This window comes from Myxine glutinosa, chromosome 3, assembly GCF_964187855.1.
Source record: "Myxine glutinosa chromosome 3, kmMyxGlut1.1, whole genome shotgun sequence".
NCBI classification, from domain to species: Eukaryota; Metazoa; Chordata; class Myxini; order Myxiniformes; family Myxinidae; genus Myxine; species Myxine glutinosa.
In genome coordinates, this window is record NC_136263.1 from 49,301,652 (window position 1) to 49,318,083 (window position 16,432).

At 51.3% G+C, this 16,432-nt stretch overlaps 1 protein-coding gene across 1 annotated transcript in view; it reads right to left on the bottom strand.

The window, feature by feature from the left end:
• Window positions 1-2,825: 2,825 nt before the first annotated feature.
• Window positions 2,826-16,432, bottom strand: part of SNX14 (sorting nexin 14) — a 776,643-nt gene continuing 763,036 nt past the window's right edge. Inside the window, exon 29 of the mRNA XM_078774041.1 lies at window positions 2,826-3,012. The gene's annotated coding sequence lies outside the window, so the exon portion shown is untranslated. The remainder of the gene's footprint in view (window positions 3,013-16,432) is intronic.

The window sequence follows — 16,432 nt, forward strand, 5'->3', positions numbered from 1 at the left end:
CGCGAAGAGGTGTGTTGGTGAGGTGTGCGAGCGACGAATGTGTGCCAAGGTGTTCGGTGGTCAGGTGTGTGACCAAGTCGGTGAGCGGAATGAGTGTACCGAGGTGTGTTAGAGAAGGTACGACCAAGAGCAGGGAGACGGCTGCATGTATGAGCAAGAAAGGGGTAGCGTATACATGTAAGCGTCCAGGTGAAGCGTCGACGGTAACCGGTTTAGCGGTTAGGGCGACTTATAGCCGAATCGGGCCCTCGGTGCGCGTCGGGCAGCTTCGCGTGCCGCGAGGACCAGCGGGGATCCGAACCACGGCGGTTTCGAAAGAACCGCCGTACGCGATCCACGCTGTGCCTCGCTTGGAACGGCCGCGTCCGGGCTCCACTAGGCGGAGCGGGCAGCTGGATAGGAAGGGTCGTCATGGCGACCACGTTTTGTTGAGACGTGCCGGCAGGTCGAGATCGGGACATTGGATGGCTCCACGCCGAGGTGGTGCGTGGGATCTCGGCCCGGGTAAGCCCCCGCCCCTGCCCCGAATGCGGGACGCATCCAGCCGCCGGCACAAAAGAATCCGCGTTCATTGCTCGGCTGTACGAAGCCGGGCTGTAGACGTGAATTGGCGCACCGAGAGGATGTAATAAGTAGACGGGTGATGGTGATAGTGATAGTGATTTAAAACGAAATTTAGAAAAGTGAGTAGAATTGGCAGTAAATGGAAAAATTTTGAATTGGTTGGAATCTGGACGAACAAAATTGATAGTGAGAGACCCCCGATGTGGTGGGATGGCAAATCCACCATCCCTCACAGACGTGGGGGCAAATGCGCAATAGTTTATGGGGTGGCTATGACAACCGAGCCAGGGAGGGCTTGGATAATTGTAGGGATCTAGCGAAGATGACATTAGGTAACGTTAAGTTTAGTTAGTGACTGATACCTGTAGTGGGGACGCAGGTAGATTAGTGTGGATTATAATGACGTGGGAGCGCAATAGTTTAAAGGGACGACTGGGAAGCGCAAGTTTCAGAGGGGAGTAGTTAGCTGAGATGATGCCGTGTGTGTGAGGATTGAACAGGTGAGAATGGAACAGGTGTGATTGCACAGGTGTGCAACTGAACAGGTGTGTGGAGCAGTGTATGAGGGAGTAGTGGTGATTGCGTGTTGTGTTGACCAAATGGTCCAGGAAGAAAGGAGGGTGCAGGTGGCACCAGGTGTGAGGGCACAGGTGTGCAACAACAGGTGTATGTGGCTGTGTGGAATAAATGGTAGTGTGGAATATCTGGAGTATTGGAATGGATGGTCGTGGAGTGAGAATGGTGGAAATTGTGGAGTGGAGTGGATGGTGCGAAGGTGTGAATGGGGGAAGAGTGGACCCCCATCACGGATACCCGGGGCGGGTAGTGTAAGTGTTAGGTAAAGGGTACAGGTAAATTGTGGTTGGATATTGGCATCTGTGGTGCGGGTGACAGAATGGTATTTGGATGGGTGCATTAGTGTTGTGGAAATGGCTGGGCGTGTAGCCTGTTAGTGTGTGTAGTTGTTTGGGCGCTCCACCACTGTAAGGATGTCGGCCAGGTGAGGCCGCAGGTGGGCTCTGGGAGCCGGTAGTAGTTGTTGTGGATGGGGCCCGAGGATCCGGAGGACGGACCCGGGTAGCCCAGTGCCAGAGGGCACCATGGGGTGACAGAGCCAGGAGAGGGGCTGTCCCCAGTTAGTTAGGTTAGGGTGAGGAGCTAGGTAAGCTCGGGTGGCAACTACAGTGGTGGAGGTGTGCAGGTGGGTAGACCTGCTGGGAGAGGTACACGTCGCAGCCCAGAAGTTGTGCTAGAGCACCGGGAGATGAATCGGGGGAGTGAGACCCCAAATGGAGAAGCACCACAGTTTGGTCAATGGGAATTGGTTATTAGAACCCATAGTGTAAGTTGGCCAATGGATTGGCAGGGAAAGACCCCGGGTAGTGTAAAGTGTGTTAAAGTCATTTAGAAAATAGTTAGGATGAAGGATCTCCTCGCACCATCTGCATCCACTCACCTGAGGTGACAGGTACTCCACACCATGCCATGTTTTGATTATTTTTTATGATGCAAATGTTTGGATTGTGAGACGCATCATGACGTGGGTGTGACATTGTGCGTAATTCCATCTCTCCCTCCTTATGAGGATTGATGATGAATTGGTGATGGCAAATTTTGAAGTAGAGGGATTGTGGTGACGAATTTGGTATAGGGGAAATATGGGGAAGACGTGACAGTAGTGACGAATTGGTAATGTGTAGATTTTGTACATATGGGGTAAGGGCAAGGGCAAGGGTAGGGTAGGTGACAGGGGGGTGACGTACGGTAGGGACGAGCTTTCTCACTTCGCCCTCCGTACGCATTTCGCCTTGCATTGCCTTATTGACGTGTACCCTTGTGACCTTACCCCTCGCTCAATTGTCTTTCTTTTGTCTCCCACATGACCTGTGCGCCATTGGGTGCTGATGGGAGCGTGCGTGAGGTGGCCATTGTGCGCCCGAGATTCCCAGAACCAGCATGCATTGCGTTGATGTACCACTTTATGGACCGCTGTTCTGCGGCCAAGTACCACTTGATGGACCCCAGGTTCTGGGGCAGGGCACCTCTGTTGGAGACCGGCCATAGTGGCCAGGGAATCTTGCTTGCGGACCTCGGTAAGGTGGCACCTATGCCAAACAGGTGGACCACCCTTAGTTGGCCCCTGAGGCCCTAAATAAAAATGGACACAAGTTGTGCTTTTTATTATTTCCAAATAGGCCGCATGAAGCCAGAAGACGTCGGGAAGAACATCGGCCCAGCAGAGAAAGAGAAGACCACCACCAGTTGTTTTGTTGTGTTTATTATGAACCATGGTGACTGCGCACCGAGTGGTGCTTTTGGTGCTTTGTGGTGCTTTTGGTGCTTTGTGGTGTTTGGTGCTTTTGGGTGCTTTGGTGGTATTGGTACTGGTGCATCGATGCAATGCGTGCTGTCTCCTCCCTCCCAACAGGAATTTCTTTCTCTTGTTCCCTAAAAGGAAAAAAAAAAAAACACAGGTCCTGGGTTGCGTTGTAAATAAGAAATCACGTCATTGTAAATAATGCTCCCCACCGTAAATGTATAGTTTGAGAATAATTCCGTAATTCGGTTAGCTGTGGGCTTGAGTCTGTTAGACAGGGTGCAATGCAATAGGGGGACATACTTATTTGTGTTTTAAGATTGTCACACTCAGGGTCAGGTTAATTGTAGAGGGAATTACACCTACGTGTCACACTAAGTTAAAGTTTAGTAGGCCCGAGATTGGGCCTGAAGAAAGGAGGGTGCAGTGTAACGAATGTGGAAACGTTACAATGTGAACGTTACAAAAGTACGGTAACACCCTGTTAATGTAAATAATGGTCGCAGTCGGCCTCCTAGTTAATTCCATGAAACTTACACACAGGTCACGATATATCTTTTAAATAGTGTATTTCCTTATTCCATGTAGGCTAAATATGTGTTTCCCACTAGATTGACTTTGCATTGTATCAAACAAAATAAGCGTAGGCCCTTCCAATTTCCCCAAAACCTCCCTTCCAATTGCCTTCCGCATTTTGGGCGGTTTTCTTCAACCACCATTGGCCACGAGGTAGGGTTGGGGAAGAAAGGCGTGTCTCCACCTCGTCATAAGGGGGGAGGAGTGAGCCAGCCCTAACAGCCAATCAGCACCGCGGTGAGCGACCCGGTAGGCGTGCCCTCGGAGCCGGCGGCTTGATTTCGCCCGAGGTGATAAAAGCGACTGTAAGGGACTGCTTTACGAGAGGCCTTGGGAGATGACCTGGGAGATGAGCAAAGAGGCTGCACCAAGAGGAGCGGTGAGATGCGAAACGCTCCAAGCCAAAGAGGAGAGGTACTCGGCAAGGAAACCAGCTTTGGAGAGACGCGCTGAAAGGAGGGAGACGGCTCCACCACAAGAAGAGGAGCAGGTGTGCCGAACCAGCGCGTGACGTCTACCGCAGCGGATACACGACGGAGGGTTTTCCCGCCAAAACCACGAGGAATTGCGAGCTGCTGCCTCCCAACTTTGCCTCCCTCTCAAGCAATCCACCTCAAGCCCTACCTGCCTGCATTATCCCCTGTGTAAGTGTGAACGTCCTGTCCTGCTCGTTGTCTTGGGGTTAAGTAAAAATGAATAGTGTAAGTTAACGATTCGCTGTGTTACTGCTTCTTCCATCCATTGCTGTGTGTGTATAATAAATCTGTTCTTCCTCCGTATTCTTCTTCTTCTTCTTTTTCATTCTCTTTCGGTCGCTTTAGAGGTTTCCCGATTGAATATCTGTGGGGCGATCTGGTCAACGTCGGGTGGAATCGGGTTCTAATCGGGGAGTAACTGTTCGGACGCGGTTAAATACACCACCGCTCGGTCAATATAACATCTAAAGCCGCGTCTGTAACAATATGTATATATATATATATATATATATATATATATATGGGGGGGGGGGGGTCACTCTTTATTCACAAAACCGCAACACTACACCCCTCTCTCACCAGACTCGTCCCGAGTCGACCCCAACAATGGAACGACCGGTCGAGCCTGGCATGCAAACTTAACATTACTTTTAAATGTGACTCATAGGTGTAATTCCCCTAGCATTTTTCTGACCCATGTGTGCGACATTTTTAACACTAGATATGTCCCCCCTATTGCGTTGAGCAGCTACTCTAACAGACTCACACCCACAACTACCCGAGTATTTCCGGAATTTTCAAACTAAACACAAAGCCGGTGGGCACATTCTTATATTTACAATGCACAGAACTTCACTTTATTTACAATTCTATGACCCAGGACCTGCACTTTGGAAAAGAGAATTGGAGGGGAAGAAAAACAAAACACACTCATTGTGGCACTTGCTGCTTGCATCTTGTATCTTCTGTGTGCGGCTAACAAAACCGGCTGGCCCTGACCGGCATACAGGCCATATGAAGCATCAGGGCTTCATCAGGCTAAGCTTCCACATCTTCCTTCCTAGCACACAATAGTAAACAATTGCACACACTTTCTTTTTATTGGCCAGCAGGGCCACTCTCATGTGGTCCAACGGCGTGGCATCAGTGCCACTCAAGAAGTGGTCCGAAGGTGCAAGATGATTTTGCAGCCAGATGCTGCACAGCAGAGGTTCAAGGCCACAAGGCTTGGGGTCCATGAGTGTAGCAAAAGGTGCAGCAAAAGGACTGGCAGCAAGGTGCTGCATAGTTTGGCTGCACAGGTGTAGCAAGGACATGGCAGCAAGGTGCTGCACAGTTCGGCCTCCAAAATGGTCCTGGGGCGAGGAGGGAAGACGAAGCACAACAAGCAAAACGGAAAGGACACAGTGGCACACAAAAAACAAGGTGACCAGGCACCACCATGCCTGGTGCGGAGCGAGGGACGCAGCAGATCGAGCAGAGCAAACTCGTCCCTAGCCGTCTGTACCCCCCACCATTGGCTACACTACCCGAGCCCCCCTTGTATTTATAATCTGTCTCTACGTCCTGTCTCCCATATCCCCCTCTATACCAAATTCGTCCCCAACTCTCTCCCAGGAAGGAAGGGATGGAACACAACAACATCCCACTTACGTCATGATGTGTCTTACTGCTCAATCAGCCTACAGAGCCTCGGTGTGGAGCTCGTCCTCCTTGGTGACTGGCTGTGGATGGTGCGAAGGGATTTCTCATCCTAACTACACTAATGGCATTACTCATTGAAACTACCCGGGGTCATACCCTGCCAATCGGCCTCTTTAAACTATGTGGTTCTAAGAACCCGAATTCCCATTGCCCACACTGTGGTGCCCTCCCGAATTTGGGTCTCACCCAATGGATTTTTCTTCCTGTGCCCTCGCACAATTTCGGGGCTGGGTCGTGTGGCCCTACCAGCAGGTCTACTTACCTGCGCACCTCTGCCACTGAAGCCACCTCCCGAGCTTGCCTGCTCCTGCAACTACCTAACCGGAGAAGGCCCTCCCTGGCTCTTACCCCCTCTATGGCCACCTTGGCATCGGGCAACCCGGGTCCTCTCCTAGGATCCTCGGGCCCCACTCACAACTAACCAATCCGGCTCCCAGAGCCTACCTGCGGGCTCACCTGGCCGACAAACTACCAGTGGCGGAGTGCCTCAATAACCATATGCACCAATTAAGCCACATGCCCAGCCATGTCACTGACTACTGCACCCTCCAAAACACTTCGTTCCACTGCCCGCACCACAGGTGTCAATATCTATGTAATTTACCTATACCCTCTACCTGGCTTTTCACGACCCCCCCCACCCCCGGGCTTTCGTGAATGGGTTCCACTCTCCCCCATTCGATCCTTCACACCATGCATTCCACACCAAGCATTCCACACCAACTTCTTTCACACACCATTTGTTCTTGCACACCATGCAATTCAATTCACACTACAACACAACTCTATTTATCTCTACAACACAACTCATCAACCACACAGCATCATCTATCTACCTAATTTCCCCTACAACTCATGCTTTCCCCGTCGTCCCTTTACACTATGCACACCCATTTCTTTATCATCCACCTAAACTCTCTTTGTCCCCTCTATAGTTCAGGTGTCACTACTTAAATATTGGTCTCTACTGTCTTCTAAATCCCTATCATTATCCTAGCCCTCCCTCAGCTAGCTTCGGTGCCCCATGAAGGCAACCATTGCTGGCCCCTCCATGTGCCTAACATTGCCATCCCCCTAAACTAATGCTCATGCCCCCCCCCCCATGGGAGGAATGGTGACACTACCATTCCCCCACGTGGGGTACACTACTCTCACCAGTCCGCTACACTACGAGCCTCTCCATGTGGATGTACTGGGTCACAGCTCGGCCTCGCAGGGCCGAGCGATCCATGTGGGTGGTTGGTCGCCTCTATGGGGTGTCCGTCCGGCATTTTTGATCCAAGGGGGGAGGGATTGATGGGCCCAGGTGCCGGGCTCCATCCCTGCGCAGGGCCTCGCGGTCCCACACACGATGACCCAACCGGCAATGGTCGGATCACCGCACCCAATAGGGTGCATGGCTCTGATAACTCCTACCTCCCCTCGAACCCAGCCGACCGGCCTCGCCGCCATACGGCACCAACCATACAGTGCAGGGCAGGAGGCACGAATCGTGCATGCCGGTCCTTGTGAGACCGACGCCGCACCGATCCCCTCCGGTCCCTGCAGCACACAACTCACCGGGGGCTCGCGTACGCTATCCGTCCAACTACGCGCTACCCCGGTCGGTGTCAATGCATGAGCCGCGTCCTCACCACGCGCGACCCACTCCACACTCACACACCCAGGCGCACACGCGCCCCTCACACACTCCGTTGTGCACTCTTCTTTCACACACTCAGGTGTGCATTCTCCCTCACACTCCGCTATCGCACACTCCGGTGCACACGCTTCCCACACACACTCCGGTGTGCATTCTTCTTCCACATACTCAGGGGTCGCACACTCCCGTGCACACTTTTTCACACTCTGGTGTGCATTCTTCTTTTACACACTCTGGTGCACACTCCTCCACACACTCCGGTGTGCACTCTTCCACACACTCTGGTGTGCACTCTCGCTCATACTCCGGTGCACACTCTTTTTCACACTCCGTGACACACTCTCTCACCACGCGCTCCAGTACGGACTCCCTCTCACACCGCACAATGGGCCCTTCGCAAATCGTACCACCCTCACTCGTACACCGCACAATGGGCCCATCGAGAATGCCCGGGTCTCGCCTTTCTCCCAAGCGCGCCGAGCACCCGTTCGCGCCAAACACATTCGCGCCATTTTTACTCACTCTGGGGCCCTCCTTCTCCGCCAGCACCTGCAAACCTTTTATGGGGTTAGCAAGCACGGCATCACGGTGCAAACACGAACTTCGTACATGTTCCATTTCCTTCTCCCGTGATTTGCTCCACGATTCTCCCGTCTCTTCAGCCCCAATTGTTTCTTTTTCTAACACGACGATCGTCGGCGTCCCTAAAATTTCTTTTTCCAATTCAGCCTTCGCCGGCGCCCCCAAAATTTTATTTTCCAATGCGACGATCGTCGGCTCCTCTACACCCCGTGTCGCTACCCCCATAGCCCCAGTCAATTTGGCTGTGCTCCGCTTTACCTCGCTCTCCACGCGTTCCCCGTATCGCTTCACACCGTTGAGTACCACCGCGACCTTCCCGCTCGGCCTGCACCCAATGTCCTCCCCCATTGTGTCCCTGTTGCACGTGGATTCGTTTATCATGGTGTCCATTTTTACATTCAGCTTTTTCCAGCCACACATTGACTCTTCCATTTCTGCTAAGATTTGTGTCATTAATAAGCCCATGTCTTCAAAACTCCCTTGCACAACAGGTTTGGCCTCAGCCGCCGCCACGTGCGAAGCGCGCCATTGTCTTTAACCACTGCCGCACCCTCTTCAGCCTCCACTACCAACTGTCCCTGCTGGTCCTGGGCCATTAATTCCTCTTCTACTACCCCCACCGGCATTTGACCGCCATCTGACGTGCAGAGTCAGACGTGTGGCCATTTGAGGTGAGGGAGGGGATGGAGGGGGAACAAACACCAGAAACAGATTTGACCAGACGACACCAGGATTTGGAAGAGGGAGACAGATAAGAGAGTTCGGTCTTGAGAACGGAGAGAAATTGGTTCCTGGCTCTCCTGACGGTGGACACACTTGTTTCGGGCTTTGTGAAAGGAAATGAGATTTCCTTCCGTTGGATTTGTTTTCCAGGAGACGAAAGCAAGTTGTTTCTGGGCAATAGCCTCACCACAAGATTCCGTGTGCCATGGACAGGAGGAAGGGTATGACAACAGAAGACGAGATGGGATAAATATGTGCATGAGAGAGAGCAGTTTGCTTTGGAAGAATTCCCAGGAAGAATTTATGTCAGAGGCAGTAGAGATGGGAGACCAGTCCAGATGATTGATGGCTGCTTGAAGACCGTGCCAGTTGGCCTGAGTGAAATGCCAGTCTCGTCGACGCTGAGGAGGCTCTCTGAGAATGGTCAGAGAGATGTCCACTTTAACAAGCACATGATCAGAAGAGCCGATTGGAGCAGAAGAAGGGCAGTAGACATTTTCAGGGAAGTTAGTCATAACCAAGTCCAGAAGAGAAGATGCTCCGTTGACTGAAATCCGGGTCGGGAAATTGACAGATTGTGTCAGTCCCAGTGAGTCACAGAAGTCCTTTGCTGAAGAGCCATGGCTGGTGAGAGAGGTACCCACACGCAGCCAACTGGCATGGTGACAGGTGAAATCACCACATATGAGGAAGAGAGAATTGGGATGGGTAGATAGAAATTGGTCCATATTCTCAGACAGCGAGATGTAGATGGAGTCATCACTGTTTGGTGGACGGTACAACACACATATGAACAAAAGGTGGGAGCGAAGGGGAAGCCTTAGCCAAAGGTATTCCTGGGGTGAGGTGGAGAGAGGGCAGTGCAGGGCGAGTGAGGAAGAGAGTTTTTTGATAAAGATAGCAACCCCACCTCCAGGACGATGGTCAGGTCTATCATACCGGAGGAGGGAGTAACCTGGGAGAGATACCAAGGAATCAGAGACATCATGAAGGAGGAAAGTTTCTGTTAAGCAGATCACGTCTGGTTTGTCAGAAGCAACCTGTATGGAGAGATCAGACAAGTTTGAGCGAAGGCCCCGGATGTTTGAGGTCCATACTGTTAAGGAAGAGGAAGGGGGAGCATCGGATACAGAACAGGGGGGGGGGGGGGGGAGCGGTAGGGTAAGATGTGGAAGAGGAGGAAGAGGTAGGGAGAGCTGTTGAAGGTGTGTCGGAGATTACAGAATAGCTTGGAGAAAGGGAAGAATGGGGCGGACAAAAGGTTTGATGGCGATTGGGAGAGGCGCAGTGAGGTGTTATTTGACGAGGGGGAAGAGCGAGGCAGAAGGTTGAGGGAGATGAAGGTGAAAGTTGGAAGGGGGAAGAAGTGAGGAGGACGCTTTGAGGAGGAGGGGTGGGAGGGGAGTCTAGGAGGGGAGGAGCAAGGGAGAGTCTCGGAGGGGAGGGGTGGGGGGGGGGAGATTTGAAAGGAATGGGTGATTGGGAAGATTTGGAGGGGAGGGGCAAGGGGGAAGATTTGAAAGAGATGGGTGATGGGGATGATTTGGAGGGGAGGGGCAAGGGGGTAGATTTAGAGGGGAGGGGTGATGGGAAATGGGATTTTGAAAAGTGTAGGATTAATGGGAAACGAACATTTATTGCAAAATGAGTTTCTTGAGACATTCAAGTCAAAAATACGTTTGAGGACGCTGGAGGGAGGATGGAGTGCTGGAGAGTTTAGGGAATGAATGAAAGATGCACTATAAGAGATGGAATTTTTTTTTGGAATGAATAGATTTGGTGAGCAAGTCGAAAGCATCCTTTTATAGAAGAAGAAGAAAAAGGTGTTATAGAATTTGACAGAATACAGGTCTTCAGGGGACAGATTAGACATTTTTTAACAACGTGATCACGTGATCACAAACAACGTGGTCAAAGAACGAACGAACAAATAAGAACGAATAAACGAATAAGAACAGAAGGAAATCTTTTTTTTTGTTTGTTTTTTTTGAGATTTTAAAACAAGGAAGTATGGGGTGAAAAGACCGTGAAAAACAGAGACCAGAAAGTAATTGCAGCGCGATCGGAGAACCGCTGAGACAAAAACAAAGCCTCAAGCCAAGGTCGGACACGGTAGCCTAGTACTACACTTAGGCCTCAGAATACGCGATACGAAAGACCGACGATTCTGTACACAGGTATGAAAAACCAACACCAAGAATACTATTAAAGACACCCCAATAGGTACATACACCGAGAGAAAGATACAGTTTCGACAAAAACACAATTGTGAAAAGTTACTTAACTTCGAAAGCGAGCGCGCATGGACAGCTTTGAAGAGACGAGACCTCCAATCTTGCGTATGCGCAGAGCAATCTGCGCTTGCGCATGCGCAGAGCTTTTAGATCAATGCACGCACTTCGAAACCACGCCCGCCAGTGAGCTCACCTCAGCCCTGGTTGGTTGGCGAGGGCTCACCAGCTCCGCCCTTGATGGCGAGTTGACCGGGCTACGCCTCGTTCCTGGCGCTCCGCCCACTTCTTCCTCGAGCTTGACCGCGTGGTTAAAGGCATTTGTTTGAGCAAACTTCAGCTCAACGCAGCGAACGCTGCTGGCAAGCGAAGGCGCGTTATAGAATTGGGAGAGGGAGGTTGGAAAGGAAGCGAATGGGGCCTATCTTATTTGATTAATGCAAAGCAGATTCAACTATTGGGAACACGGCCTTATCTGACACATAATAAGGAAATAACTAAAGTTCCTATGGTGTCCTACGTGTTGCATATGGACTAACTACGGGTGCGACTTTTAACCTTTTAAATGATGGAATATTATTTACAAGTATTTACAAAGTGAGGGTTCTAAAAACCACAACACTGCACCCTCCTTTCCTCCAGGCCCATCCCGGGCCGAAACAACTTTAACTTAGTGTGACACTTAGGTGTGGTTACCCTCTACTTTTAACCTCACCCTGAGTGCGACAGTTTTAACACTAAATATGTCCCGCCTGCTACGTTGCATTCTACCTAACAGACTCATGCCCACAGACTAACTGAATTGCGGAATGGTCTTCAAACTAAACATTTAGCCGGTGGGGAGCATTATTTATAAAAAACACGAATTATTTATAAACTGTCACCCAGGACCTGTCTTTTGTGGGAAGAGAAACAGAACTTTTGAGAAGAGGAAAATCATTGCACTGCACTGCACTGATACACCATACCATATGTACCCATATGCACCAATAAAGAAATGCACCAATAAGCACCAAAAAGCACCATCATCAAAATGCACACATAAAAAAACATTTAAAAATAATCAATGATGTCTGATGCCTTCTTGCTTGTCTGCTGGGCCGATGCTTCCGGTTGATCTTCCTCTTCGTACTTGATGTTATTTATAATAAAAGGGCACACACCGCGTCCGCTTTTTATTACTGATTTGGCCAGCAGGGCCAACTCCTGTGGTCGCCCTGCATGGCATGGATGCCACTTTAAAAACAGTGGTCCACAACAAGATACCACAGGCAACCATGACCGGTCCCAGCAGACGTGCCAGGCCACAGTACGTGTGGTCCATAAGGTGGTGCTAGGCCACAGAACGTGTGGTCCATATGGTGCATCAGTGCAGGCCGGAGGCAGCAAGGGTGCGGGTGCACAACTGTGGTCACCTGCACACTCCCCCCTCCCCCCGGGCACAAAAGAACAATGCTCCGTGAGTGGGGAAGGAAGGACAAAGCAGATCAGCGGGCAGGGGCGCAAGGGTACACATCAATACAAGATAATGCAGACATGAAGGGCGCGGGAGAGCGAGCCGAGAAAGCTCGTCCCGAACCGTTCGTCACCCCCCATGTCACCTACCCTACCCTTGCCCTTACCCGTATTTACACACTTTACAAATCCGTCGCTATCGTCTTGTCCCCCATCCCCTCTAATGCCAAATTCGTCCCCAATCCCTCCCAAGAAGGAAGGGATGGAATCACAACACAATGTCTCCCCACGTCGATATGCGTCTTTCATTCCAAATGTCTGCCAAAAAATGTGGTGTGGAGTCTTATCACCTCGGTGAGCGGATGCGGATGGTGCGAAGAGATTTTCTCCTATCTACCTTCTAAATGACATTAACACTCTTTACTCTACCCGGGGTCTTACCCTGCCAATCCATTGGCCATCTTACACTATGCAGTTCTAAAAACCAATTCCCATTGAACATACTGTGGTGCCTCCCAATTTGGGGTCTCACTCCCCCGATTCTTCAACCTGTGCCCTCGCACAATTTCAGGGCTGGGTCGTGTGGCTCACCAGCAGGTCTGCTCACCTGCACACCTCCGCCACTGCAGTTGCCACCCGAGCTTACCTGCTCCTCACTAACCTAACCTGGGGAAGGCCCCCTGGCTCCCTTACCCCGCTACCGCCCTCTATGGTGTCGGGCTACCCGGGTCCTTCTCTGGATCCTCGGGCCCCATTGAACTCCAACTGGCTCCCAGAGCCTACCTGCGGCCTCACCTGGCCGACAGATTACCAGTGGCGGAGTGCCCATTTAACCATACTCACTAACAGGCCACACGCCCAGCCATTCCATACACTCATGCACCCATCCAAGCAGTACTCTGCTACTTTCGCACCACAGATGTCAACATCCTACCACAATTTACCTACTCCCTCTACCTACTTTTAAACTACCCTCCCCGGGTACTCGTGAAGGGGTCCATCCTTCCCCCATCCACTCCTTCGCACCATACACTCCACTCCACCTATTCCACACTCCCACTCCACACCATTCATTCCATACTCCATTTACTCCAGACCATCTATTCCATACCACCAAGCTCACTTGCCACCATGCAAGCCATTCACTTAATATGCAATGACACACATCCACAATACTCTGCTCATACCCTTTCTACACACACACACACACACACACACACATCTCTCTCGAGCATTGCCTCTCAATTCCTCATTTCATACAAAACTTAAAGCTCATACACACAGCATCATCTGACTAACTATTGCCCTTCTAAGACTGGTGCTTCCCAGTCATCCCATTAAACTTTGCACATCCCACGTCATTATCATCCAACTACCCTACTCTACGTCCCCACTACAGGTACAAATGTCTCTACTTAATTCTCGGTCACCTATGGTCATCTCTAGAGCCCTATACATTATCCTAACCCTCCCAGGCTAGTTTGCACTGCCACCCCATAATCTATAGCTCATGTGACCCAAAATGATGGTGATGTGAGGGATGGTAGATTTACCATCCCTCCACATCACTATCGCCATCACTACCGCTAATCCAGTCCACTGTACTATGAGCCTCTCGGGGAGATACTTTTTTTGTTTTTTTTTCCAGCTCGGCTTCGAAAAGCCGAGCAATGCATGCAATGGTCTGTCTCTGCTCATACCCTCTGCACTCTGCAAGTGGCCTGAACCCTGTCCCGGTCTCCTATAGGTTGGGTCCGTCCGGCATTTACGATTCTGGGGAGGAGGTTTTGTCGGGCCAAGGCTCCAAGCACCATCCCTACGCAGGGCCTTGCGCTCCCAAGCGCGATGGCCCAGCCTTGCCCTGCCAGAGCGCCACCACCATAAGGGGGCGCCGCTCCGACCCCTTCTCCTTCCCCTCGAACCGGGCCGATCGCTTTGCCTAACAAAGCGCGGTACCGACCGTACAGGGCGGAGCCCGGCCCGAATCGTGCACGGCGCTCCATACAGGAGCGATGCGGCACGATCCCGGCCGGCCCCTGCAGCACACAAAGAACACCGCGCAATGAGAGCTCGCGTCGGCTATACGTTGGCCTGAACCCTGTCCCGGTTAACGTCGATGCTCCACTTGCATGCTCACACCACTCATTCCGTTTCTCTCTCGCAAAACCCGGCACTCCACCGCCTCTCATACACTCCACACATTTCGTCACCGCACTCTCTCGTGCACACCACCCAGGCACACTCACACACTCCTCGGTTACACACCTCTCCTGTGCACACCCTGGTGCACTCTCCCGGTACGTACTCTGTACCACTCCTGGGTGTGCACTCTGTTGCACACCCACTCAGCGCACACCTACCCATGGGTGTGCAATCCCCTGTCACACACCCAATCACACGCTCCACAACCAACTCAGGTGTGCATTCTCACACACGCTCCTCAACCATCTCACACTCTTGGTCACACTCATTCCCACTTCCACACTCTGTTGTGCACTCACCCTCGCTTTCACACTCTGTCGTGCATTCGCTTTCACCCTCTGTAACACACTCGCGCTCTGGTGCCGTTCGCACACGCGCACCATTTCCACTCACAGCGCACCACAGACCTCCCACAAACGCCCGGGTTACGCTGGAATCCCAAGCGCGCGAAAATTCTTTTTGCGCTAAACACTTTCCCGAAAAACCTTTTAGCACCATACACCACCCTACTCACCTCGGCGCTTCTTCTTCTTTGCTCCACCACCTGCAAACTTTCCATTTGGTTAAGCACGGCATCACGATGTGAATCCAGACTTTGTGTGCATTCCATTTCTTCCTCCCACGAGTGCTTTTCTAAGTCCGTCTCTTCCGCCCCAATTTCCACTAATGGTTTGATTTGATTTTCTTTTTCTTTAATTTCAATGTCTTTTCCCTCGACGACCGCTGGCGCTAATAAAATTTTCTCTACTTTGGCGGTCGCCGGCTTCCCCATACCCCAGGTTGCGATCTCTACCCCGGTCCACGTGACCATGCCTTGCTCAGCCTTGCTTTCCCCGCGCTTCTCAGGTCGCGCTACCTCGTCGCGTACCCCCGCATCCTTTCCGCCCGATCTGCAGTCTATGTCTCTCCCCATCCACTCTATCTGGCCACCCACTCTGCTTCCAAACCCCGTTAACCCATCCTTCATTCTTTTTATTTGATTTTCCGGGTGTCCATCTTGCTTTTCACCCTCATTAACCCCTCGTTCATTTCGCTACTCACGTCCTCCAATTGGGCCCCTAATTTACCTTCCAACCCCCCTATTTGGTCTCCCATATCATTTCTCAACACCACAATTTGGTCTCCCATATCATTTCTCAATCCACCAATTTGATTGCCCATATCATTTCTCAACCCCCCAATTTGGCTTCCCAATTGCTCCCCCATTCTATGTTCCAAATTACTCAACCCGTCTCTCAATCCCCCTATTTGACTTGCCAATTGCTCAATTTGGTTTCCCAGCCCCATTTGCATGGCTGCCTGCAGCTGCGCAATGAGGTCCTGGATATTCATCCCTCCCACTTGCGCAGCGGGCGCGGCCCTCATCGCCATGTGCGAGGCGCCGCCATTTTGTGCACCTGCAACCCCCACTATCACACCTTCTTTGCTTTCCTCCTCCATAACTCCCACTTCCTCCCTGGGGTCCTGGGTTGACTCTAACGCTTCCTCTACCCCTTCATTTTCCCCCACCGGCATCCAATCGCCTTGATTATCCATGGCACGATTTTAATTTGGTTTTTAACACAAAAATTTCAGCCGCTCAAAATTTTGACCATTTTTTTTTTTTTCAGATGTAATAAAATTTGGTTTGGGTCCAATCCCACTCCTGACACCAACTGTTGCGGATTCGGGGGTCGGCGCTCCCCTTATCAAGGGGGGGTTAATCCCCTTGTCTTTTAAGCTGGCCATCCCCCAATCCTGGAAGCTATGACGCTCCTTCCGGTCGGAATTAGTGAGGGTGATTGGTCAATGAAGTCCCAAATACCTACTTACTAACCCGACCGTAAAGCAGGGAAATAACTCCCGCTTGAACCACGGATAAGATGGAAATTGCCGAGCGGTTAGCAATCCGCGGCCCGAGCCATTAACAAAACGAACCTGATCCTGAGCGGTTTCCAAATCGTGCCACAGGTACTCAATC